Below are 26211 nucleotides of genomic sequence, written 5' to 3'. Positions count from 1 at the left end.
TCACAGTACCAAAAAACAACAACCAAACAAAAACAAACAAAAAACACAACCTGAGATTTAGCAAAGGACTGGGTACTGAAATGTGGAAGGAAGGAGAAATTAGAATTGGATGAAAGGTTGAAGGGTTTTTTGTTTGGGTAGCTGGTGGTTTTGCAGTGGTAGGGATTAAACATAGGACCTTGTATGTGCTCAGCAAATGCTCTACCACTGAGCTACATTCCCAGCTCCAAAAGATTGTTCTTGTTTTATTATTGTTGTTTTGATTTCCTTTTAGTGGTACTAGAGATTGAACCCAGGGGCAGTCTACCACTGATGTGCACACCAGCCCTTTATTTTATTTATTTATTTATTTATTTATTTATTTATTTATTTGTTTATTTATTTAGGTACTAGGGATTTAACCCAGCACTGCTTTACTACTGAGCTACATCTCCAGCTTTCCAGCTCTTTTTATTTTTTGAGACAGGGTCTCAATAAGTTTCTTAGGACCTTGTTAAGTTGCTGAGGCTGACCTCAAACTTGCAATCCTCCTGCCTCAGCCTCCTGAGCTGCTGGAATTACAGGTGTTCACCACCATACCTGGTTTAAGATCAAAATCTTGATTTCAATGGAATTGCACAATTAAAGTTACTTAGAAACTGTGGAATCTGCCTGAAGTCCATCTCAAGAAGAGTGAGTGTGCTTGAGTCAGTAGAAGAAGAAAAATTGTTTTCTGATTATATCCTGTTCAGTTCAGCCTATTTAGAAGATGAGTTATTATAGATTATATGAATTCTAGAATCCAAAAGATGAGTTCCAGCCAGGTATAGTGGAGCATGTCTGTAATCCCAGCAACTCTGTTATCTGGAGAGGTCAAAGGCAACTTTCAGAAAAGGTGGTATGAATTTGGTCTTAGAATATGCTGGAGTGATGGTCAGACCCACCTGTAGTTGGAGAATCTGCCAGAGAAAGCCAAGGGATAGCCCAGAGTCCCCAGAAATGTGGGAGAAATGGAGGAATGGAAAAGTCTTAGATATGGAAGACCCCAGACCAGAGACCAGGGTTCTTTGATAAAAGTCACTGGAAGGTACTTTATAACTTTAAGAATATAAGGGCTGGGACTGGGGTTGTAGCTCAGTGGTAGAGCACTTACCTGGCATGTGTGAGGCACTGGGTTTGATTCTCAGCACCACATGTAAATAAATAAATAAAAATAAAGGTCCATTAACAACTAAAAAAATACTTTAAAAAACTGCTCTGACATCTGGAGGTATGGGCCATTCCCAGCCAGATTTCCCCAACACTATCCTTTTTCTGAAGGATAAGGATACCAAACATTTGACTGTCTCTAAATGGGGCCATCTGTAAGGAGATTCTATTAGGAGAGGTGGTTGAATGGAATGACTGCTGAGCACCCTTCCAAACTGATGTCGTGTTAGTATGAGCATTAAAAAATGTAGTTGAGGGCTGGGGATATAGCTCAGTTGGTAGAGTACTTGCCTCGCAAGCACAAGGCCCTGGGTTCAATCCCCAGCACCACACACACACACACACAAAAAAAATGTAGTTGACTCAGAATGTCATGTCATATGAATGTCCACGTGACATTATGCTTCCTGGCGTGAAAGAAAATGTGGAACAGAAGCAGGAAGTTATTGACTCAGACAGTTAATGTCATATGAAAGGTGTGTTCTAAAAATAAATGTTTTTTTTTTTTTCCCCTGTCCTGGGAATTGAACCCAGAGTATTGTACTTGCTAGGCAAGCTTTCTACCACTGAGCTATATCCCCAGACCTTTGTATTTTATGTTGAGACAGGGTCTCAGTAAGTTCAAGGCCCCCTAAGGGGGGCCTCCAACTTTCAATCTTCCTGTGTAAGCCTCCAGAGTAGTTGGGTTTACAGGCATGTGTAGCTAACTTTTTCTCTTTTTTAAGGCATAGACACAGGTTTATCTAGGAAGGTAGATACATTAAAGGAAAAATGCAAGCTATCTCAAGACTGAGAATCCCCACCGTGGGCTGGGGGTCCAAAACTTATACAAAGACTGTATTAGGATCCAGACTGGAGAAGGAGCCAGGGTGGAGCTGTACAATTTCATATCAGTTTTCCCTGGGCTTGCATATTTCCCTCATTTTACAAGGCCATGAGCCAAGGGCATGTTCCTCAAGATTTACAACTATGCTTTCTGCCTCTCAGTGACTGGGTGCCCACTATAAATTTTGTGAAAAGTAAATGGGTAGGCTACTTCTGGGATTTAGAAGTCAGGAAAATGAATCATTGAGACTAACTTTGAAAAATGATGTATTAAGAGCTTTAAAGAGAAATGTATTTGATTGGAAACTAGATCTCCTAAGACTGTGTTGGCCTGTCAGAAAAAATACAGAACTATTTCATGCCAGACTTAGGTTCCAACTGTGGTTCTTTGCTGTGTGACACATGATACACTCAGCATCTGTAAGAAAAGGGAAACAACCAACCCTTTTTCAGTTGTTTATAGAGGTTGCAATGAGAATAGATTAAAATACCAATAATCAAGTAAACAGTCAGTAAACCATTGTAGTTGTCATTATGTGGTGTTAGTGTGCACCATGTCTATTCCTGCCCGCCCCCTCCCCCAGCCCCCAATTAGCAGAGGAAACAGACTCCAACTCTTCTGATTTCTCTAACAGGCAAGGGCCCTGTCCATCTGTGCTGATCCACACCACAAACATCTTTCCTCTCTGCCTAGGGCAGCGCAGCCTTCCTTAGCAATCAGTTGGGTGTGACCCTGCCATGACATCAAAGGTCCTTGGTGAGGTCTGCTAAGTAATGGCAGTTTGCTGGGGTTAGGAGAGAGAAGCATTGAGAGAATGGAAATGTGTGATTGGATTCTAAGAAGGTGTATGTTAATGAACTCAGTTGCAGCCTTAAAGATTCTAGAAGGCTTATAAGTGAAAATAACGTACTGAATTTTACCATTTGACCAAATTATTATGAGATATAAAATTTGTGAAAGAGGCAAATGACCTGTGGGATTCCCCCCTCCATCCCTCCTCCCTCCCAAAAAAGGTGGAGAAAAAATCTTCACCATTGCTGCAAAGTGAGCAACTGACAGACTTGGCAGAGTCCAGATAGGAAAGGCAAGACTATACTTTCAGGGATCCTTTCTGTAGTATGTTATTAGAGAAGTTCCTCTGATTACATAGAGTACCAGAGTGCAGAAACCATGAGGAGCTGAGCATTTTCTTGAGTGTCTTCTGAGCCAAAGTTGGTCCTAGGTATTTCTTTATGATAACTACATTTTGCCAATGATGATTGTCTTTGATCTCTCTGGAGAGTAAGAGGGAGAGAACACTGCCTGAGTGTTTCCTGTTGTGATCTTGCACTTAGAAACAGTGATTCAGTTTCTGTTTCTTTGCTTGCATATTTGTAGGTCTTGGTATTTTTCTTTTAATCTTTTTAAACATTTCTTTTGGAACTAGGGTTGTGGCTCAGTGGTAATGTGCTTGCCTAGGACATGTGAGACACTGGGTTCGATCCTCAGCACCACATAAAAATGAATAAATAAACATTACTTTCTCATAATTTTCTTTGTTTCATATTTTTGTGTGGTGCTAAGGATCAAGCCCAGTGCCTCACACTTGCTAGGCAAGTGCTCTATCACTGAACCATACCCCCAGCTCTTCTTTTAATCTTATTTATAAGTCGTTTTTTTGTGTTGCTATTGAAAGTTGTCTTTGTCATTCTCACACAATTTTTCAGTGGTCTATTTCTTGCTTGTTTTGGTTCACTGTTATTACTGACAGGTCTGGTTTTTTTGTACCAGTACTTCCTTACAAAAATTAACAGGTCTGTTAGGTTTTGCTCTTAATTGGCTACATTTCTTATTTTTTTTTCTTGTTTTTATTATCACTAGTGATTATTTCAGGTTATTCTCCTAAACATAGGGTTGGGCTTTTCCCCATCTGGGAATGCCTAATTCCAAATGTAGGTCTTGGTATGTTTATTCCCCCTGGAGATTCTCATTTTTTTCTGAGAATATTCTGATGGGTTTCCTGGGCAATACATTCTTAGTCATTTAAGGCCTGTATTTTCCAGGCTAGATCTCAGCCCTGCTATAACCTCCACAGTCCTGGACATTTATGAGATGCTAGGCATCTCATCCTTGAGTCTTCTCTGCTTGTAACGGTTTTATATTTGTTCTGAGCAAAATATCCCTGAAACGAATGAGTTTCTATAGTTTTATTGTATTTTGTAAACAAATATTTATAACAGTATGTGTGTGGTACTGAGTATTGAACCCAGGAATGCCTTACCAGTCCTTTTTATTTTAAGGCAGAAACTCATTAAATTGCCCAGGCTGACCCTGAATTTGCAGTCCCCCTGCCTCAGCCTCCCTGTAGTAGTAGGGATTATAGGCATGTGCCAACTGCACCTGATTTCATATATTATTATTAATAAAAATCCATGATCAACATTTCAGTTCACTTTTTCCTTTTTTTGGGGGGGTACCATACCAGTTTTGAGTTTTGTTTGCTTTTTGGTACCGAGGATTGAACCCAGGGACGCTTAACCTCTAAGTCACATCTGCAGCCCTTTTTAAATATATTTTGTTCAGAGACAGGGTCTCACTGAGTTGCTGAGTCTGGCTTTGAACTCATGATCCTCCTACTTCAGCCTCCCGGAGCCTCTGGGATTACAGGCATGCGCCACTGTGCCCTGCTGTACCAGTTTATTAAAAAGCAATGTGAGGGCTGGGGATGTAGCTCAGTTGGTAGTGTCCTTGCCTCAAATGCACAAGGCCCTGGATTCTAATCCTTAGTAACACACACACACACACACACACACACATGATTAAAAAAAGCAATGTGAAACAGAAAATAGCCTTCTGACTCACTGAGAGAGCTTCGCTGCCCTGTTTGTAGGTTTAGCCTGAAGATCCCTTCAGGCTGGAGGGTGTGAGCCCTGAACCCAACCTGTGCTCCTTGGCTGAGGTTGGATCAATACATAAATAAAGACATATTGGATACAAGTTGGGGAAAAAGTAATGTGAAGAAGGGAATTGCTTTAGTTAGTCCTTTCATTGCTTTGGTTCATTCTTTGTGCAATATAATTCTATAGTTTTTGACAAATGTATAATGTTATAAATCCACTACAGTGTTATATAGGGGTTTCACTGATCAAAATAATTTGTGATCCTTCTGTTCATCCCTCCCTTCAAACTCCTGGCCATAAATTCCTGGCTAGTGTGTTTGCACTCGCCTATAATCCTAGTGACTCAGAACCCTGAAGCAGGAGGATTGACAGTTCAAGGCCACTCAGTGAGTCTCAGCAACTCAGTGAGACCCCCAGCAATTTATTGAGACCCTCAAAGTAAAAACAATAAAAATAAAAAAGGATTGATTGGGAATGTAGCTCAGTGGTAGTGTCCCTGGAGTCAGATCCCAGCACCAAAAAACAAACGAACAAAAAAAAAAAAAAAAAAAAAAGGAGCACAATTGCTCTGTTGTATAAAACTATATTGAATTTCATATAAAACTGCCAAACTGTATTCCAAAGTGACTGACAGTTTGGGCGTGGTGGCGCAGGGCTGTAAAGGCAGCAACTCTGGAGGCTGAGGTAGGAAAATGGAAAGTTCCAGGCTAGCCTCTGCAGTTTAATGAGGCTCTGAACAACTTGGCAAGACCCTGCCCCACAATCAAATAAAAATACTGTGGATACAGCTCAGTGGTAAAGTACCCTTATGTTCAGTCTCTCGTACCAAAAACAAAAACAAGAAAACCAAAATGGCTGTACTACCAACAATGAATGAGAATTCCTGTTGTTACACATCTCCTCCACTGGTACTGGGGATTGAACCTAGGGGCTCTCTGTCACTGACCTTTATATCCTCCGCCATCTTTTCTTTTCAGTTTTTTTTTTTTTCTCTTTTTATTATTTATTTATTTATTCATTTGTCTTGTTACCAGAGATTGAACCCAAGGATGCTTTGCCACTGAGTCATATCCCCAGTCCTTTTTATTTTTTATTTTGAGACAGGGTCTTGCTAAGTTGCTTAGGGCCTCCCTAAGTTGCTGAGGCTGATCTTAAACTTGCAATTCTCCTGCCTTGTACCCAGAGTTGCTGAATTGCTGGAATTACAGGTGTGAACCACTTTTTAAAATTTTGAGACAGGGCCTCACTAGCTTGCCAAGGCTAACTTCAAACTTATGATTCTCCTGCCTCAACCTCCCAAGTTTGCTGGCATTTAAGGTATGTTCCCTCGTGCTAGGCAATGTTTTGGGTTCTATCCATTCTTTTTTTTTTTGATACTGGGGATTGAATCCAGGGTGCCTAACCACTTAGCCACATACATAAAAGCCTATTTTATTTAGAGACAGGGTCTTGCTAAGTTGCTTAGGGCCTTACTAAGTTTTGGAGGCCAGCTTTGAACTTGCAGTCCTCCTGCCTCAGCCTCCAGAGCCGCTGGGATTACAGGCGTGCACCACCACACCCCTCAGGTTCTATCCATTCTAATAGGTGTGTGGTATTATCTCAGTGTTTTTAAAATGTTTTTCAAATATATATTAAAATTCTGATTTAAATATTATTAATGTTTAGGGCTGGGGAGATAGCTCAGTCAGTAGAGTGCTTGCCTTGCAAGCACAAGGCCCTGGGTTCGATCCCCAGCACCGCAAAAAAATAAATAAACAAAATAAAAATAAATAAATAAATATTATTAATGTCTGAATATAATATAGTGACATTAAAATAAAAATATGTAATATACTAAATATATGATGTTAAAATAAAGAATATTAAAGAATAATTTCAGAGTAGGACTTGAAATGATTTCATGGTTCACCAGTAAGACTCATACCCCAGCAGAATAGCTGGAAAACAGATGCACATCTTCTGGGCCAAATTATCAGACCCTCTCAGTTTCCTCTGCTATAAAATGCAGATAATAGTACCTACCTCAAAAAGATTAAATGAGCTGAGCACTGTGGTGGACACCTGTAATCCCAGCTACTGGGGAGGCTGATGCAAGAGGATCATAAGTATAAGGCCAACTTGAACAGTTAAGTCAGACCCTATCTCAGAATAAAATTCAAAAAGGGCTGGGGGTATAGCTCAGTCGTATTATGCTTGCCTAGCATGTGTGAGGCCCTGGTTTCAATCCCCAGTATTGAAAAAATTTTGAATAACTATATAAATGTGTGTGTGTGTACATACATATATATATATATATATATATATATATATATATATATGGCTTGTAGCAGAGAGCCTGACACAGTGTTGACACCTTAACAGATGCTGATATTATTATTAACTATTTACCATCATATCTGTGGTTTCATAGGGGCCAGAGTTTTTTTTAAAAAATCCCTAAGTTGAAGATCACTGAATCTCAGTAATATTGTCATTTTAATCTGGTAGGTTTAGAGACTTGTGATTTTAGCATTTAAAGATTAGGATAAATCATAAGAACATATACCATACCTGTCACATCAAAGATTTGTTAATCATGCCTCGCTATGTCTGTGATCCCAGAGACTCAGGAGGCTGAGGAAAGAGGATGGAAAGTTCAAGTCCAGCCTTAGCAATACAATTTAGCAAGAACTTGTCTCAAAATAAAAAAGGGCCGGGGGTATAGAGCACCTATAGATTAAGTCCCCAGTACTATACCCCCCCCAGAATTCCATTAATCACAAAATTCTCAAAAACGTCCATGAAGCCAGACAGCCAGATATGGTGGCACACACTTGTAATCCCAGCTACTCAGGAGCCTGAGGCAGGAGAATCCCAAATTTGAGGACAGCCAGGTCAATTTAGTGAGACCCTGTTTCAAAATTAAAAATAAAAAGGGCTGGGGATGTGACTCAGTGGTAAAGTTCCCTGGGTTCAGTCCTTAGCACCACACACACACACAAATCTCTACAGTAGCCCAGCTTTCCTTTCCTTTCCTGCTATCAGGGATATATCTATTTTTGGAACTAGCAAGGTGGCAAGTGTACTTATTCTCATTCAAAGGACATTTCAGGCAAAGGGAAGAAGAGTTGTAAAGGCCTTTGTTGGTGCAGTCATAAACATAACACAGTTAAGAAGTAAACGAAGAAACTTTATTCATGACTGTTATAGGAAATAACAAAATTCTATTCTCTAATGGTAGTTTCTACCATTTCTGTTAATCTGGAAGCACAAACCCATAACTAGTAGTAAAGGAAAGTTTGTGATCCTAAGTGGACTACACATAACTTTCTCAAACTACAAGCAAAGGTGTAGAATACAACTTGCCTGATTTTTAAGCTGGGGTGAGGGAACACATTTTTCTTGACAAGGTTAGGGATTTGCTTAAGATGCCACAAGCCAGTAAATGAGGACTAGACTAGGCATTCTGGCTTCAGAGAACACAAGACAAATACCAGCGTCCCTGCTTCAATTGCCTAGATGTCACTTGTCATTTTAAGGGGCTGGCTTGCAAAGTTTGCTGATTTTTCTAATAAGGTGGCCAGTGAAACCTCCTTCCCTTAAATAAAATGTTTGGATTTCCTTTCCTCAGTATAGACCTTGTCAAGAATTATTTTTGGTCTCATAAGTACTTTTTTGTTTTGTTTTATATTGCAGTAGAAATTCTTTCCAAAAACAGGTAAGTGTCTGAGGACCTTGCATAGTTTGGCTTCAGCACAAAGATTGGGTGTTTGGGGCTATTCCTTTTGGGTGGGGGAGTACTGGGAATTTTTTTTTCATCTTTTTTTTTTATTAAAATATTTTTTATTTTACAGACACATTTTAATTCATTGTACACAAATGGGGTACAGCTATTCATTTCTCTTGTACACAGTGTGTATTCACGACATTCAAGTAATCATACATATATATAGGGTAATACTGTCTGTTTCATTCTACTGTTTTTCCATCCCCACCCCCTCCCACCCCTTTTTCCTCTACACCATCCAAAGTTCCTTCATTCTTCTCTTCCCCGCACCAACCCCCATCATTATATATTGTCATGCACTTATCAGAGAAAACATTCGACCTTTGTCTTTTTGGGCTTGGCCTATTTCACTTAGCATGATACTTTCCAAGTTAATCCATTTACCAGCAAATGCCATAATTTTACTCTTCTTTATGGCTGAGTAATATTCCATTGCGTATATATACCACAGTTTCTTTATCCATTCATCAATTGAAGGGCATCTCGGTTGGTTCCACAATCTAGCTATTGTGAATTGAGCTGCTATGAACATTGATGTGGCTGCATCACTGTAGTATGCTGATTTTAAGTCATTTGGGTATAAACCGAGGAGTGGGATTGCTGGGTCAAATGGTGGGTCCATTCCAAGTTTTCTGAGGAATCTCCACACTGCTTTCTAGAGTGGCTGCACTAATTTGCAACTCCACCAGCAATGTACGAGTGTGCCTTTTTCCCCACATCCACTCCAACACTTATGATTGCTTGTGTTCTTGATAATAGCCATTCTAATTGGAGTTAGATGAAATCTTAGGGTGGTTTTAATTTGCATTTCTATAATTACCAGGAATGATGAGCACTTTTTCATATATTTTGTTGATCACCTGTATATCTTCTTCTGTGAAGTGTCTGCCCATTTCCTTAGCCCATTTATTGTTTGGGTTCTTTGTATTTTGGGTATAAAGTTTTTTAGTTCTTTATAAACTTTGGAGATGAGTGCTCTGTCTGAAGTTGTGGAATAGATTTTCTCCCACTCTGTAGGCTCTCTTTTCACATTATTGATTGTGTCCTGTGCTGAGAGAAAGCTTTTTAGTTTGACTCTATCCCATTTATTGATTCTTGCTTTTATTTCTTGCACTATGGAGGTCTTGTTAAGGAAGTCTGGTCCTAAGCCTACTTTTTCTTCTGTTTGGTGAAGGGTCTTTAGGTCTAATTCCTAGATCCTTGATCCATTTTGAGTTGAGTTTTGTACAGGGTGAGAGATAGGGGTTAGTTTCATTTTACTGCATATGGATTTCCAGTTTTGCCAGCACCATTTGTTGAAAAGGCTATCTTTTCTCCCTTGTAAGTTTTTGGCACCCTTGTCTAGTATGAGGTTACTGTACTTACGTGGGTATGTCTCCGTGTCTTCTATCTTGTACCATTGATCTACCTGTCTATTTTGGTGCCAGTACCAAGCCGTTTTTGTTACTGTTGCTCTATAGTAGAGTTTAAGTTCTGGTATAGTGATACCTCCTGCATCACTCTTCCTGTTTTGGCTATTCTGGGTCTTTTGTTCTTTCAGATGAATTTCGTGATTGCTTTTTCTGTTCCTATGAGAAATGGTCTAGGATTTTTAATTGGAATTGCATTAAATCTGTATAGCACATTTGGAAGTATGGCCATTTTGATAATATTAATTCTGCCTATCCAAGAACATGGGAGATCTTTCCATCTTCTAAGGTCTTCCTCAATTTCTTTCTTCAATGTTTTGTAGTTTTCATTGTAGAGATCTTTCACCTCTTTGGTTAGATTGATTCCCAAGTATTTTATTTTTTTTGAGGCCATTGCAAATGGAGTTGTTTTCCTCATTCCCCTTTCAGATGTTTCATCACTTATGTATAAAAATGCTTTAGATTTATGCGTGTTGATTTTATAACCTGCTATTTTGCTGAATTCATTGATGAGGTCTAGAAGTTTTCTGGAGGAGTTTTTTGGATCCTCTAAATAGAGAATCATGTCATCAGCAAGTAGTGACAGCTTAAGTTCCTCATTTCCTATTCATATTCCTTTAATTTCTTTAGTCTGTCTAATTGCTCTGGCTAGTATTTCGAGTATGACGTTGAATAGAAGTGGTAAAAGAGGGAATCCCTGTCTTGTTCCCGTTTTTAAAGGGAATGGTTTCAGTTTTTCTCCATTAAGAATGATGTTGGCCGTGGGCTTAGCATAAATAGCCTTTACAATGTTCAAGTATGTTCCTACTATCCCTATTTTTTCTAGTGTTTTGAGCATGAAGGGATGTTCTATTTGGTCGAATGCTTTTTCTATGTCAATTGAAATAACCATATGATTCTTATCCTTAAGTCTTTTGATATGATGGATTACATTTATTGATTTACAGATGTTAAACCATCTTGCATTCCAGGGATGAACCCCACTTGATCGTGGTGCACAATTCTCTTAATATGTTTTTGGATATGGTTTGCTAGTATTTTGTTAAGGATCTTTGCATTTATATTCATCAAGGATATTGGTTTAAAATTTTCTTTCCTTGATGTGCCTTTGTCTTGTTTGGGTATGAGGGTGATATTAGCTTCATAGAATGCATTTGGTAGGGTTCCCTCCTTTTCTATTTCCTGGAATACTTTGAGAAGTATTGGAATGAGTTCTTCTTTGAAGGTCTTGTAGAACTCGGCTGAGAATCCGTCTGGTCCTGGGCTTTTCTTGGATGGTAGATTTTTAATGACTTCTTATATTTCATTGCTTGATATTGATCTGTTTAAATTGTGTATTAGTTTGGGAGGACCATGTGTCTCTAGAAATTTGTCAGTGTTTTCAGTAGTTTCTATTTTGTTGGAATACAATTTTCAAAGTAGCTTCTCATTGTCTTATGTATTTCAGTGGTGTCTGTCATGATATTTCCATTTCATCACGAATTTTAGTAATTTGAGTTTTCTTTCGCCTTCTCTTTGTTAGTGTGGCTAAGGATTTGTCTATTTTGTTTACTTTTTCAAAGAACCAACTTTTTGTTTTGTCAATTTTTTGAATTGTTTCTTTTGTTTCAGTTTCATTGATTTCAGCTCTGATTTTAATTATTCCCGTCTTCTACTACTTTTGGTGTTGTTCTGTTCTTTTTCTACGACATTAAGCTGTTATGTTAGGTCATTCATTTGTTGACTTTTTAATCTTTTCTTGAATGCGCTCCATGCAATGAATTTTCCTCTTAACACTGCTTTCATCATGACCCAGAAATTTTGATATGTTGGGAGCTGAAGAAATAGCTCGTGTTGGAGAGCACTCACCTAGCATGTGCAAGGACCCCTGTTCGAATCCCCAAGGAAAGATATGTTGTATCGTTGTTCTCATTTACCTCTAAGAATTTTTTTATCTCCTCCCTGATGTTTTCTGTTATCCATGCTTCATTCAATAGCATATTATTTAGTCTCCAGGTGCTGGAGTAATTTCTATTTTTTATTTTGTCATTGATTTCTAATTTCATTCCATTATGATCTGATAGAACACAAGGCAGTATCTCTATTTTCTTTTTTTTCATTTCCTAAGGGCTGCTTTGTGGCATAACATATGGTCTATTTTCAAGAAGGTTCCATGTGCTGCTGAGAAGAAAGTGAATTTGCTTGTTGATGGATGTAATATTCTATATATGTATGTTAAGTCTAGATTATTGATTGTGTTATTGAGTTCTACGGTTCTTTGTTTAGTTTTTGTTTGGAAGATCTATCCAGTGGCAATAGCGGTGTGTTAAAGTCACCCAGAATTATTGTGTTGTAGTCTGTTTGATTCCTAGAATTGAAAAGGATTTGTTTGACATACATGGATGTACCATTTGGGGCATAAATATTTACGATCAGCAATAGTAACAAAAACGGCATGGTATTGGTACCAAAATAGACAGGTAGATCAATGGTACAGAATAGAGGACATGGACACAAACCCAAATAAATACAATTTTCTCATACTAGACAAAGGTGCCAAAAATATGCAATGGAGAAAAGATAGCCTCTTCAACAAATGGTGCTGGGAAAACTGGAAAACCATATGCAACAGAATGAAATTACACCCCTATCTCTCACCCTGCACAAAACTCAACTCAAAATGGATCAGTTGGAATCAGACCAGAGACCCTGCATCTTATAGAAGAAAAAGTAGGTCCAAACCTTCAACTTGTTGGCTTAGGATTAGACTTCCTTAACAGGATTCCCATAGCACAAGAAATAAAAGCAAGAATCAACAACTGGGATAGATTCAAACTAAAAAGCTTTTTCTCAGCAAAGGAAACTATCAGCAATGTGAAGAGAGAGCCTACAGAGTGGGAGAATATCTTTGCCACTCATACTTCAGATAGAGCGCTAATTTCCAGAATCTATAAAGAACTCAAAAAACTCTACACCAAGAATACAAATAATCCAATCAACAAATGGGCTAAGGAAATGAACAGACACTTCACAGAAGAAGATATACAAGCAATCAACGGATATATGAAAAAATGTTCAACATCTCTAGTTTTTTTTTTTTTTTTTTTTTTTGTTTGTTTGTTTTTTGCGGTGCTGGGGATTGAACCCAGGGCCTTGTGCTTGCAAGGCAAGCACTCTACCGACTGAGCTATCTCCCCAGCCCTCAACATCTCTAGTAATAAGAGAAATGCAAATCAAAAGTACCCTAAGATTTCATCTCACCCCAATTAGAATGGCGATTATCAAGAACACAAGCAACAATAGGTGTTGGCGAGGATGTGGGGAAAAAGGTACACTCATACATTGCTGGTGGGGTTGCAAATTAGTGCAGCCACTCTGGAAAGCAGTATGGAGATTCCTCAGAAAGCTTGGAATGGAACCACCATTTGACCCAGCTATCCCACTCCTTGGCCTATACCCAAAGGACTTAAAATCAGCATACTACAGAGATTCAGCTATATCAATGTTCATTGCTGCTCAATTCACCATAGCCAGATTGTGGAACCAACCTAGATGTCCTTCAGTTGATAAATGGATAAAGAAACTGTGGCATATATATACAATGGAATATTACTCTGCCGTGAAGAATGATAAAATTATGGCATTTGCAGGCAAATGGATAAAATTGGAGAATATCATGCTAAGTGAGATAAGCCAATCTCAAAAAACTGAAGGACGAATGATCTCGCTGATAAGCGGATGAGGACATATAATGGGGGGTGAGAGGGGTTAGCGTTAGGGTTAGGGTTAGGTTTAGGGTTAGGGATAAGGAGGGTGGTAAGAATGGAGGAAGGAAGGACTGTATAGAGGGAAAAGAGGGGTGAGGGGAAGGGAAAAAAATAACAGAATGAATCAAACAGTATTACCCTATGTAAATTTATGATTACACAAATGGTATGCCTTGATTCCATGTACAAATAGAGAAAAAACATGTATCCCATTTGTTTACAATAATAAAAAATAAATTAAAAAAATATTTATGATTGTTATGTCTTCCAGATTTATGGTTCCGTTAAGCAGTATGAAACATCCTTCTTTATACCTTCTGATTAACTTTGGCTTGAAGTCTACTTTATCTGAAATAAGGATGGAAACCCCCACTTTTTTCTGAGCCCGTGTGCGTGGTAGCTTTTTTCCCATCCTTTCACCTTTAGTCTGTGAATATTTTCTATGAGATGAGTCTCTTGAAGGCAGCATATTGTTGGGTCTTTCTTTTTAATCCATTCTGCCAGTCTATGTCTTTTGATTGATGAGTTTAGGCCATTAACGTTCAGGGTTATTTTTGAGATATGATTTATATTCCCAGTCATTTGGGCTTATTTTGGTTTTTAACTTGACTTGGCTTCTCCTTTGAATGGATTTTTCTTTAAGGTAGTTCCTCCCTTTGCTGACCTACATTGTTTTTCTTTTCCTCCTCATGGAATATTTTGTTGAGTATATCCTGTAGCGTAGGCTTTCTATTTGTAAATTCTTTTAACTTTTGTTTATCATGGAAGGATTTTATTTCATCTTCAAATCTGAAGGTTAGTTTTGCTGGATAAAGGATTCCTGGTTGGCAACCATGTTCTTTCAGAGCTTGAAATATGTTGTTCTAAGCCCTTCTAGCTTTTAGAGTCTGGGCTGAGAAATCTGCTGATATCCGTATTGGTTTCCCCCATATGTAATCTGATTCTTTTCTCTCGCAGTCTTTAAAATCCTATCTTTATTTTGAATTTAGGCATTTTCATTATAATGTGCCTGGTGTGAATCTGTTGTATTTTGTGCATTTGGTGTTCTGTATGCTTCTTGTATTTGATTTTCCATTTCATTCTTCAGGCTTGGGAAATTTTCTGCTATTATTTCATTGAATAGGTTGTTCATTCCTTTGGTTTGTATCTCTGAGCCTTCCTCAATCCCAATAATTCTTAAATTTGGTCTTTTCATGATGACCCATAGTTCTTGGAGATTCGGTTTATGATTTCTTACCATCTTCCATCTTCTCTGTTTGGACAACTTTATTTTTAAGATTAAAAATTTTGTCTTCATTGTCTGAGGTTCTGTCTTCCAAGTGGTCTAGTCTTTTGGTGATGCTTTCCATTCATTTTTTTTTTTTTTTTTTTTTTTTTTTTGCGGAGCTGGGGATTGAACCCAGGGCCTTGTGCTTTTGAGGCAGGCACTCTACCAACTGAGCTATATCCCCAGCCCTCCTCTGAGTTTTTTATTTGGTTTATTGTTTCCTTCATTTCAAGGATTTCCATTTGGATTTTTTTTTTTTTTTCAGAATCTCTATGTCTTTGTTGAAATGATCTTTTGCTTCCTGCAGTTGCTCTTTCAACTGCTTGTTGGTAATCATTCATTGCCTGCATGTGCTTTCTTAACTCATCCTTTGCTTCATGAATCATCTTAATCATGTTTAATCTGAAGTCCTTTTCTGACATTTCTTCTACCATACTGTCACTGGATTCTATTAATATAGAATCTAGATTTGTTTGGATCATTTTCTTCCCTTGTTTTTTCATGTTGTTCATTTATCTTCCCCTCTAGCAGTGCAGATCTGGGGTATTGCAGTTTCCCCCCATAGGCTTATAGTTACCCTATAGGTTTCCAAAACCTTTTCTTTAAGGGGGAGATCAATATTGGCAGTACCCAGTTCAGACAGTATGGAACTCTAGACCAAATAGCCCCTATGAGTACATTAACAATATTGTCATAATAAACAGAATGAGTTCAATTTATTATCTTCAGTATAACAAATATATTTGCAATAAGGTCTGCAGTTTCTAATGGAGGACAAAGAGGATGTGGAGGGGTGTAGGATGTAGCTGTTAATGGGATAAAAAAAAGAATATACAGAAGTTCTAGATAATAGAAAGAGTGAGAGTGTAATCAAAAGAAGTTGGTTGTTAGCATGCAAAAAGGGAAAAAGAGACTCTGAGGGAACAGGTAAACAAAAGGAAAAGAGAGCAAGAAAAGTAAAGAAATAAAAACTTAAAATTTTTCAATAAGGAAAAAAAAGAAAATCTACACTATAACAGTCATACAGTATTCAAACCTCCCAGTCTTCAGTAACCTGATGTATGAGAGGTACCTGACAATGAGCTTCCAGTCTCCAGCAGGTGACTCAGGATGGGATTTGCCCCCACCTAAAGATGGGAGCTACGGCTTCCAGGATTATCGAAGATGGCCGCCGTGGCTTCTAAATGTGTTGGCAAATGGGGAGCTGCAGCTGGGGGTGTGGGTGTGATCGGAGGTCCTGGAGGTGGGGGGTAATCAGTTGGTCTGGGGTTCCTGGTGTTAGGGTGCAGTTAGTCGGTCTAGGGGTCCTGGTGGCGGGAAGCAGTCAGTTTGTGTGAGGGTCCCAGAGGCAGGGAGTGATCAGTGGGGCTGAGGGATCCTGGAGATGGGGCTCAGTCAGTCCAGCCAGGGGTCCTGCGGGGCCTGGCTGTTATCTCAAAATGGCGGCAGCCACATGTAACCAAAACTGCAGGTACTGTGACAGCAGCAGCAGGCAGCTGGCGCTCCACTGTCAGTCTGTGGTCAGTTTGCTGACTGCTGTTGGACGATCGGGAGGTGAACCTCAGGCAGTGGGTGATGGATAGGTGAAAGGCAGGGGATGGACAGGCAAGAGGCAGGCAAATAGCTGATGATAGGCCCCTGACAGTGAGTAATCTGCACTCAAAAAGGTGTTGATATGCTGGCAGACTGCAGGTGATTGCAAATGGGGTAAACAGCAGGGGATTGATAAGTAGAAAAAACTGCCTCACCAAGAAACAGATATCCTCTGCTTGAAACTGGAGTTACAGAGCGACAAGGAACACAGCCTCCCTCTAGTCCGCCATCTTGGATCCAGTACTGGGGATTGAACCCAAGGGTGCTTAGCCCCTGAGCCACATCCCCAGCCTTTTTTTTGTGTGTGTGTGTGTGACAAGGTCTAAGTTTCTTAGGTCCTTGCCAAGTTGCTGAGGCTGGCCTTGAACTTGGCAATCCTGCTACCTCAGCCTCCTGAGTCCCTGGGATTATAGTTGTATGCCACTGCACTTAACTTCTTTGCTGTATCTTAAAGTAATTTGCTTCTCTTTCTCTTCTAAAACACTGCAGTCTTTATTATTCTGTTACAATCATACACTTCCTCATAATATCTCATGTACAGATTTGTATTTATTTATTAAGTACTTTTCTGTGTCATGCACAGTGATCAAGCCTGGAGACTAAATAGTAATTCAGCAATAGTCCCTACTCTTACTGTCTAGAGATAGAAACACAGTATCACATAATCAGCCAAAGAAAAATAAAATCACAACCATGAAAAGTGCTACAAAGGAGAGGTCTAGCTGTGTGAGAACTAGAAATCCTAGGATCTGAAGATTTAAACATGGTTAACCAAGGAAAAAGGGCAAGCAGTAACATTTCAAGGAAAGTTAACAATGGGGTAAAGTCCTTTTTTGGTCATCTTGGAGCATAATGGATATAACAGAGTCAAAGAAAGTGGGCAAATATGGGACAAGAAGAACAGAAGTGAGCTGAAGAATGATGTTGGCAGGGCTGGGATATAGTCCAGTGGTGGTGGGTTTGCTTACCATGCAAGAGGCCCTGGGTTCCATCCAGGAAAAATAAATAAATAAAAAGAAAGAAAAGAAATTGGAGAGTAGGGAGGAAGCCAAGACATCCAGGACTTTGTAAGCAATTGTGAGCCATTTCACTTTTATCCTGAAGTATTTGCAGTGGGATGGGGATAAGTGAATAACATAACTGTCAAGATCTGAGGTTTTACCCTTATCTACAGGTTAACAATTTAGCCATCAGTTTTGTGGATGTTGGCAGAAGATAATGGACTCCTAAGAGACAAAAAACAGTTTATTGGTCCCAGCAACACCAGTATCGTCATTTTTGCATTTGAGCCCCAGTTCCCAGTGAGCAATTCCAAGAGGGCCAGATGATGCCTGCATACCCATAGGCTGCATGGTAGGAGAGGAGATCAGTAAACCAAAGTTCAGGAAACCTGAATTGTCTTTTTCAATTCTGAGGATTGAAACGAGGACCCCAAGCATGATAAGCAAGCACTCTACCACTAAGCTACAGCCCCCATGCAGGTCTTTTTGTTAATTATTTTCCTCTACAGTTTCTTATCTCTAACTAAAACACAGTGTTTACCATGGGTAAGGACCCACAAGACACAGAATGGCATTGGGAAATTCACTTAGACTTCTAAGTTTTCCTTTCTTCAACCTCTTATTTCCAAGATTAAATGAGGAAATTCATGTAAAGGGGTTAGCAGAGGGCTTGGGAACATTAAAGTATAGGAGAAATGTTTGCTGCTGTTGCTTTTTCATTGTTTAAATGAACAAAAGAAATCTCATTTAAGCCAGTTTTTTTTGGGGGGGGGAATAGGAAGAGGGACTGGGTTCTCTTCCAGACATTATTATTATTTTATTTTTATTTATTATTATATATGTGTGCGTATTTTTTTTTTTTGGTAGGGATTGAACCCAGGGGTACTTTACCACTGAGCCATATCCCCCAGCTGTTTTATTTTTATTTTGAGACAGGGTCTCACTAAATTGCAGAGACTGGCTTTGAACTTGAGATCCTCCAGCCTCATCCTCCAGAGCCACTGGGATTATAGGTGTTGGCAGCCACACCTGGTCGTTATTATTTTTAAAAATAATGTAACTATTAGACTGGATTTTTTTTTTTTTTTTTTTTTTTTACCGACTGCATTAGACTGGGTTTGTGTGTGTGTGTGTGTGTGTGTGTGTGTGTGTGTGTGATGCTGGGGATTGAACCCAGGGGTGCTCTTCCACTGAGCTACATTCCCATCCCTTTTTTATTTTGAGACAGGTCTCACTAAATTGCTTAGGGCCTCACTAATGTGCTGAGGATGGCTTCGAACTTGAAATCCTCCTGCCTGAGCCGCTGGGATTAAATACGTGCACCACTGCACCACCTCCCCCCCAAAAATGGGCAGAGCTAGGGATGTGCTCACAGGTAAATTGCCCTTGTGTTAATCCCCAGTACGAAAAAGAAAGAAAAGTTGACCAGATGAACCTCAGAGAGTGTCCTTTGTGTCCATACTCACATGGGTAGCCAGCACATGAAAAGTTTAATCCACCTAGTAACTTCCAAAATTTAGGATCTTTTAAATTTTTTTCCTTTGTGGTGCTGGAAATCAGGGTCTCATGCATGGTAGGCAAGTTGAGCACCACTACATCCCCAGTCCTCACCCTTTGTCTTTAAGCAGGTCAGGGAGTGTTTAGTGTTTTTAGGGACAGAAGCCATAGCTTCTGATTGACTTTCATCTGTAATAGGTTAATTAATAACTAGTCTTGCTGGGCATGGTGGCACACACATAATCCCCACCACACCACAGACTGAGGCAAAGCAAGTCCCTGACTCAAAATGAGATTAAATGGGTTGGGAGTGTGGTTTGGTGGTAGAACATTTGCTTAGTATTTGGGAGGTTCTGAGTTTAATCCCCAGTACTGCCAAAAAGAAAAAAAAAAAAAAAAAAGAGAGAGAGAAAGAAAGGAAAAATCTTTGTTTTTTTTAAAAAAAAACTTCAGAAGTATTCAGAATGCTTTTTTAAAGTTGTATATAAAACAACACCTTCAAAATATATTCATATGGTATTTCTTTGAGAGATGTGAAAAAATCTTGTCATCAATTAAAACAACATTGCTGTAGTAGACCTGGCAAAGGCTATACTTTCAAGGTCAAGGCTATTTTCATGGACTATTTATTTATTTATTATTAATTTATTTATTTTTGGTACCAGTGATTGAAGCCAGGGACAGTCAACCACTGGGTCACATCCCCAGCACTCTTTTTTTATTTTGAGACAGGGTCTCACTAAGTTGCTTAGGGCCTCGCTAAATTGGCCTTGAAATTGTGATCCTCCTGTCTCAGCCTCCCCGGTGGCTGGGATTACAGGCATGGGCAGCCACGCCCACCTTCATGGGCTGTTTCTATAGTTGGGTCTAGAGAAATTTCTCTGAACCATATAAGAAAATGACAAGGAAGAGGTGCAACTTTCTTCCAAGCATGAAACCAGCTCTTGATGTTGCCTTGCTGCAACTCTTGCCTGCCATTGTTGATCATTCTTTTGGGATCTACCAGCTGTGTTCAACAGCTGTGACCTTAGGCAAGTTACCTAGTTTTCCATGCCTTAGTTTCTCTAGCTATATAGCTGAGGTGATTAATGCTTATATTTATCTTAGGTGTAAAGCACTCTGGTACATATGTGTAACAACATTGACTTGGAAGGCTGTGACAGAAGGATCACACATTTGAAGACAGCCTTGGCAATTTAGTGAGAAGTGCCTTCAAATAAAAAGGGCTTGGGGATATAGTTCAGTGGTAAAGTACCCCTGGGCTTAATGCCAGTGCCAAAAAACAAAAACAAAAAAACTAACAAAAGCACTCAAAATGTTGTTGAGTGGCTGGGGTTGTGGCTTAGTGGTAGAGCACTTGCCTAGCACATGTGAGGCACTGGATTCGATCCTCAGCACCACATAAAAATAAATAAATAAAATAAAGGTATTGTGTGCATCTACAACTAAAAAAATTTTAAAATGTTGAATATGTTGCAGGCCCTCAATAAATGGTAGCTAATTTGCTGTGCATGACTGTGCATTCATGCATACCTAGAGACTAGGGAGGCTGGAACAGGAGGATAGAAAGTTGGAGGCAACTTAGCCAGATCCTGCTCAAAATAAAAAATAAAAAGTATTAGCAATATAACTCAGCAGTAGAGTGCAAAAACCAATTTTATAACAGAATTTGCAAAAAAAAAAAAAAAAAAAAAGAAAGAAAATACCACCTCTGGGGATGTGGGGGGAAGAATAGGGGTATTTTGGACTAGACAGAGGGGAGTGAAGGGAGAGGAGGGGGCTTAGGGGTAGGAATGATAGTAGAATGAATCGGACATTATTGCCCTATGTGCATATATGATTACATGACCTGTGTAACTCTACATCATGTACAATCAGACGAATTAGAAGTTCTCCATTTATGTACAATGTGTCAAAATGCATTGTCATGTATAACCAGTTAGAACAAATTAAAAAAATATATATATATATATCCTAATATGGTTATGGTTGACATTCATATTTGTTCAGGGAAGAAATAATGCCCAACCCACCAGACTAGATTTTTTTTTTTTTTTTTTTTTTTTTTTTGCGGTGCTGGGGATTGAACCCAGGGCCTTGTGCTTACCAGGCAAGCACTTTACCAACTGAGCTATATCCCCAGCCCATAGATGTATTTTTAATATTCAAAGTGAAAGGTATTGCAAACATTGTACAAAACACAGGTTTTGTTTTCCAAGTGCTGGGTCTCAGTCACCCAACTCCCCTCCCTGCCATGGTCACAGTGACTTGTCTCTTACTAGCATCTGAAAGTTAAATTCTTAGACCAGCTATTTAGAGCAACTGCTCTGATTTACCCATCACCAGAAACAACCGCATTCTCAGAGGCGAAAGTCCGCCTTTTCCGTTAGCTTAAGGGGCAGGGCCACTTTACTGGAACCACGGAGACAACGCCTCCTTGGCTTTAAAAACCAGGTTGTGATTGGCTGTCATTCAGCATTATGTTAATTAAGCATGATGTGTTAAAAACATTTTTAAAAATTTATGTTCATTTAAAACGTTAAACTGTGTTGTTAAATGATAGTGTTTGAAAAGAGGGTATTGTAGAGCGTGTTTTACTATTTATTTTACAGTGGAATTAGAAATTGGGGGGGGGCACTTTATCATCACTGTAAAGAGGACAGTCACGGTAGACCCAGCAGAGTCTTGGGGTCAAAAGGCCAAGACTATACTTTCAGGGATCATTTCTATAGTTTATTACTAGAGAAGTTTCTCTGATTGTGTAGAGTACCGGAAACCACAAGGAGGAGCTGAGTGTTCTTTCCTGAGCGTGAAGTTGGCTCTTGGTGTTGTTTTGCTGCAACTGCCTTTTGCCATTGATGATCGTTCTTAGTCTCCTCATGAGGTTAAGGAGGAAAGAACACTGTCTGAGTGGTTTCTGTTATAAAGCTGTCATGTTTAAGAATAGTGTTTTACTGCCTTAGGTAGTCATCACTTTTCCCAGGAGTAAGGTCACATCTCAAGAAAATTGTTAGGAGATATGTTCAGTTGTAAATTGTAGGGATTCCTCTTTCCTTTTCTTTTTCTGTTCTTGCTGGGTTGCTCATGCTGTCTCAAGATTGCAATTTTTCTGCCTCAGTCTCCTTAGTAGTTGGGATTATAGGTGAAGTGTGCAGCATCACACCTGGTTTTTCAACCTATTTTTCTTCTTGTGAGCTACCTGTATCCCCTAAGAATGGTGACTGGGTGCCAGGGGAGGTGGAGGTGGTCACAATTTTTAATCTCAGCAAGGTGGGGGTGGGGGCAGCAGGATTGCAAATTTGAGCCAACCTCAGCAACTTAGTGAAACTGTGAATTTAGGTCAGTGGTAGTGTGTCCCTGGATTCAATCTAGGTTTGGAAAAAAAAAAAAGGGACAATGTCTCCCAAATGCTTCCTGTTCCTTCAAAAAACCCTTCTATAGATCCTGGTTGGTTTTATTCTTTGCCTCATGAATCCCAGGGATTAATAATAAACCTGCTTCCCTTGACTGTGGTCCCTTTTTTATCACAAACTGAATAGTTTTAAGCTTTGACATGTTAGTCTGCTATAGGTTTATGGATGCTGATAGAAAAGATGAGATCTTTGGGTCAGAGATGAATGATAGTTTATTACTCATAACAGTAGCTAGAATATAAATTTTTGTGGTTAGTTCCTTTAACCCCAGTTCCTTTAGAGCCAAGCAAAGAGAACCAGATGATATTATATATGTTGTGGGTTGCTTTACAGTAAACTTGAGGTTAGGGAACATTGATCTTTTATAATAGACAGTATACCCTTTGCTGCAGAGGGAAAATTCTTTATAATATTGGACAATAAGCATGTTTTCACTTTATCCTAATGAGGATTCTGTGTCTGTCTTCCAGTTTACAAACATCTTCAGTAAGAACAAAGTGTAGTTAGTGCCTTGCTCCCAAAGTAAGCAAAACAGGAGACCTCCATGGAGAATTGTCTTTCCATACTTTTCATTTGTTTTTGTTTTACAGGACTAGACTGATCCCAGGGACACTTTAATAGTAAGCTACACCTACAACTCTTTTTATTTATTATTACCAGAGATTGAGCCCAGGGATGCTTAAAACCACTGAGCCACATCCCCAGCCCTTTTTTATATTTTATTTTGAGATAGGGTCTTGCTGAGTTGCTTAGGCCCTTGCTAAGTTGCTGAGGTTAGCTTTGAAATTGTGATTCTCCTGCCTCAGCCTCTTGAGTCGCTGGGATTACAGGCGTGTGCCACTGCACCTGTCTTTTTATTTTTATTATTTTTTTTAGACAGGATCTTGCCTAGTTGGCTAGGCTGTCCTGAAACTTGTGATCCTCCTGCTTCAGTCTCCCTAGTAACTCTGGAATTCTACACTTGGCTTCCCCCACTATTCTTTGCTGCTCTCTACTCTTAGGCTTGCTTGTGTTAGACAGTTAAATGTACCAGGTACTGAAATTAAGGAGATACATTTGGCAGTTCCTATGCTTTAGAGTAGGGGAGACAGTCTAATAGGGGACACAAACATACCACAAATACTTGTGACATAGCAATCCCTGATAAACCCTGCTAGACTACCCTCACCAAGAACACTGCTCCTTCTTTCTAGATGTCTCTGGCCTCAACACTGAGTGATCCTCCTTTTTGGAACTTACCTACCTTGTCATCATGACCCACTTCTTTCTGTGTTTCCTCCTGTCTCCATTTGTTCCCCTGCCCCCACCCTCAGTCTGCCTCTTAAAATGTTAGTAGACCTCAGGGCTGACTTCTAACCCTCCTCAGATCGCTAGTAACTTTGTTGACTTATTTCCCCCTACAGCTTAAGAATGGCCAATGATAATGTCCCTATTTAGCCCTATTTTGTGCTCTTGGATTTATTCATTTAATATTAGGTGCTTGAAATATTGTGAGTATGAAACCATTCATAGTCCTTGCCCTTCCCCCACACCCCCCCCCCGACCCCCAGTGGTCCCGGGGATTGAATGCAGGAACTTGTGCATGCTAGGCAAGCCCTCCACCAACAGAGCTATATCCCCAGCCCCAGCCCTGCCCTTCTGAAACTTAGAAGGCTCATGCAGGTGAAAAGGGAGCTAAACCGCGGCCATGACAGGCTGCATTTAGGGCATGAAAGATTTCAGGCCTAGATAACCAATTCCAGGAAGGCTACTAGATGTACTTGGCCTTTGGCAAACAACCAATTGGGAGCTAACAAGCCAATGCCTAGCATTCCAAACAATATATGTCAATATGTTAAGACCTGGGTACCCTAAGCCAATGGAAACATGCCAAACCACACATGTTGGAAGATCAGCCAACTGTGTACTTTGCTTTGTTCAAATTTCCCGCTCTACTGTGGAGCTCATAAAAATCCCACTGAATCAAGACTCGGAACTCTCAGCCAGTACCTGCTGTGTCAGTGAACGCTGTGAGTCCGAGCTCGAGCTCGAGCTTGCAATAAAGACCCTTTTACTTTTGCATCGGAGACGGCTCCCTGGTGGTCTTTGGGGATTCGAGATCTGGGCACAACACAGGTTACAGGCATTAATCAAATAATCACACATAAGAGTGATCTATTTAAGGAGGTTAAGGAAGGATTCAGAGACAGTGGCACTTGGACAGATGTCTGAATGATGACATTGGGAGTTAGAGTTTGGAGGGAAATTTGTCAGAACAGTTTGTGAAGATCTCATGACAGAGGAGAGAGCATGATGAGCATGAGGAACTATAAGGCCAATGTGGATAGAGTGAGAGGAGTTGGGTACAAAGAAGACTCAGGGGCGAATGTGGACCAGTCTATGCAAGGCCTTCTAAGGATATAGAAAAGTTTTGGTTTTAACTCAGGAGATGGGGAGCCACTGAAGCTTACAGCAGAGGAATAGTATATTGACCTGTTCATTTAAATAGAAGCCATGTTGTTTGTAGAAAATTCGTTGGGAAAAAATTCCAAATAATATATCTTTGGTATTTCTGTGTGTGCATGGTTTTTATTTTAAATATTTTTGAAAACACTATATTCCTTCGGACTAATGCAAAGATCACCCCCTGCAGAAACCTGCGTACAGAAATTGACAGAACAGAGGCAACACTGTAATGAAGATGACTGTGCACCAGAACATGGAGTTCAGGCAGGGAAGGGGGATAGGTTACCGGTCACAAATTTCAGTTGCTATCAGGGCATATCTTGCAGTGTTCGCAGATTATAGATTCTATTTTTATAAGGTTTGGCTATAGCACAGAAATTGAATTAATCAACTTAGTTACACCCCTGGCTGAGGTGCCACTGGGTCAATGTCACTCAAAGTCCTGGCGAGCTGACCTTCTCCAGCAGACACCCAAAGTAAGGATCAAGTTCCTTCAGGAATCATTACTATTGGTAGCAAAGCAATAAGGACACATCAGTCAATCTTCTACATTGTCCTGATTTCAGGGGCTTGGTTTGTTGCCGAAAACTCAGTCCTTGTCCCTGATGCCAGTTCAAAAATGAGGAATCCGTTTTGAGAAAAAGGAAAAAGGCAGTTTATTGCTTTGCTAGCAAAGGAAAAACACTGGGGACTCCTGTCCCAAAGGCTGTGATTCTGCCCATCAGTAGGAACAGGGGGAGTTTAAAGAAGCTCTTCAAACGTTACAGTCCAGAGGTGTGCCCTGAAAGGGGGTCCAAGGACGCCCTGAAGGTGTGTTAACATTCACTTGTTAATTTAGGAGATAGTCCTCTCCCAGATTCTCAGCAGGCATCTCCTTTGTGTAGAGCACAGATAGTTCAGGATAATTTTGTTCTCTGCCCCGACAATAGGGAGGAGGAGAGGGAGAAGAGAAAAAAGGAAAACTTGTCCCTTTTAAAAATAAGCCTTGTCCCTTTTAAAAATTCAAAAGGGCAAGAAGACCACTGTTACAGCAGCACTCACCTTGAACTCTCTGCAGACGAGACGCCTATCCCTGTTTTTTTGTTTGCTTCTTTTGGTACTGGGGATTGAACCCACGGGCATTCTACCACTGAACTACATCCCAGCCCATTTAAATTTTCATTTTAAGACATGGTATTCCT

At 39.7% G+C, this 26211-nt stretch overlaps 1 protein-coding gene, 1 non-coding gene and 1 pseudogene across 2 annotated transcripts in view; all 3 read left to right on the top strand.

Annotated features, from left to right (window-relative positions):
- Positions 1-26211, top strand: part of Tex14 (testis expressed 14, intercellular bridge forming factor) — a 98531-nt gene that overhangs the window by 7162 nt on the left and 65158 nt on the right.
- On the top strand, positions 3101-3325 carry LOC124981600 (uncharacterized; annotated as a pseudogene).
- LOC124981599 (small nucleolar RNA U3) lies at positions 21874-22087 on the top strand. Its single transcript, XR_007108098.1, has one exon. It is a non-coding gene; the product is annotated as a small nucleolar RNA U3 (small nucleolar RNA).

The sequence above is a fragment of the Sciurus carolinensis genome, chromosome 3, assembly GCF_902686445.1.
Source record: "Sciurus carolinensis chromosome 3, mSciCar1.2, whole genome shotgun sequence".
Lineage (NCBI taxonomy): Eukaryota > Metazoa > Chordata > Mammalia > Rodentia > Sciuridae > Sciurus > Sciurus carolinensis.
This window is presented reverse-complemented; position numbering and strand designations above follow the sequence as displayed.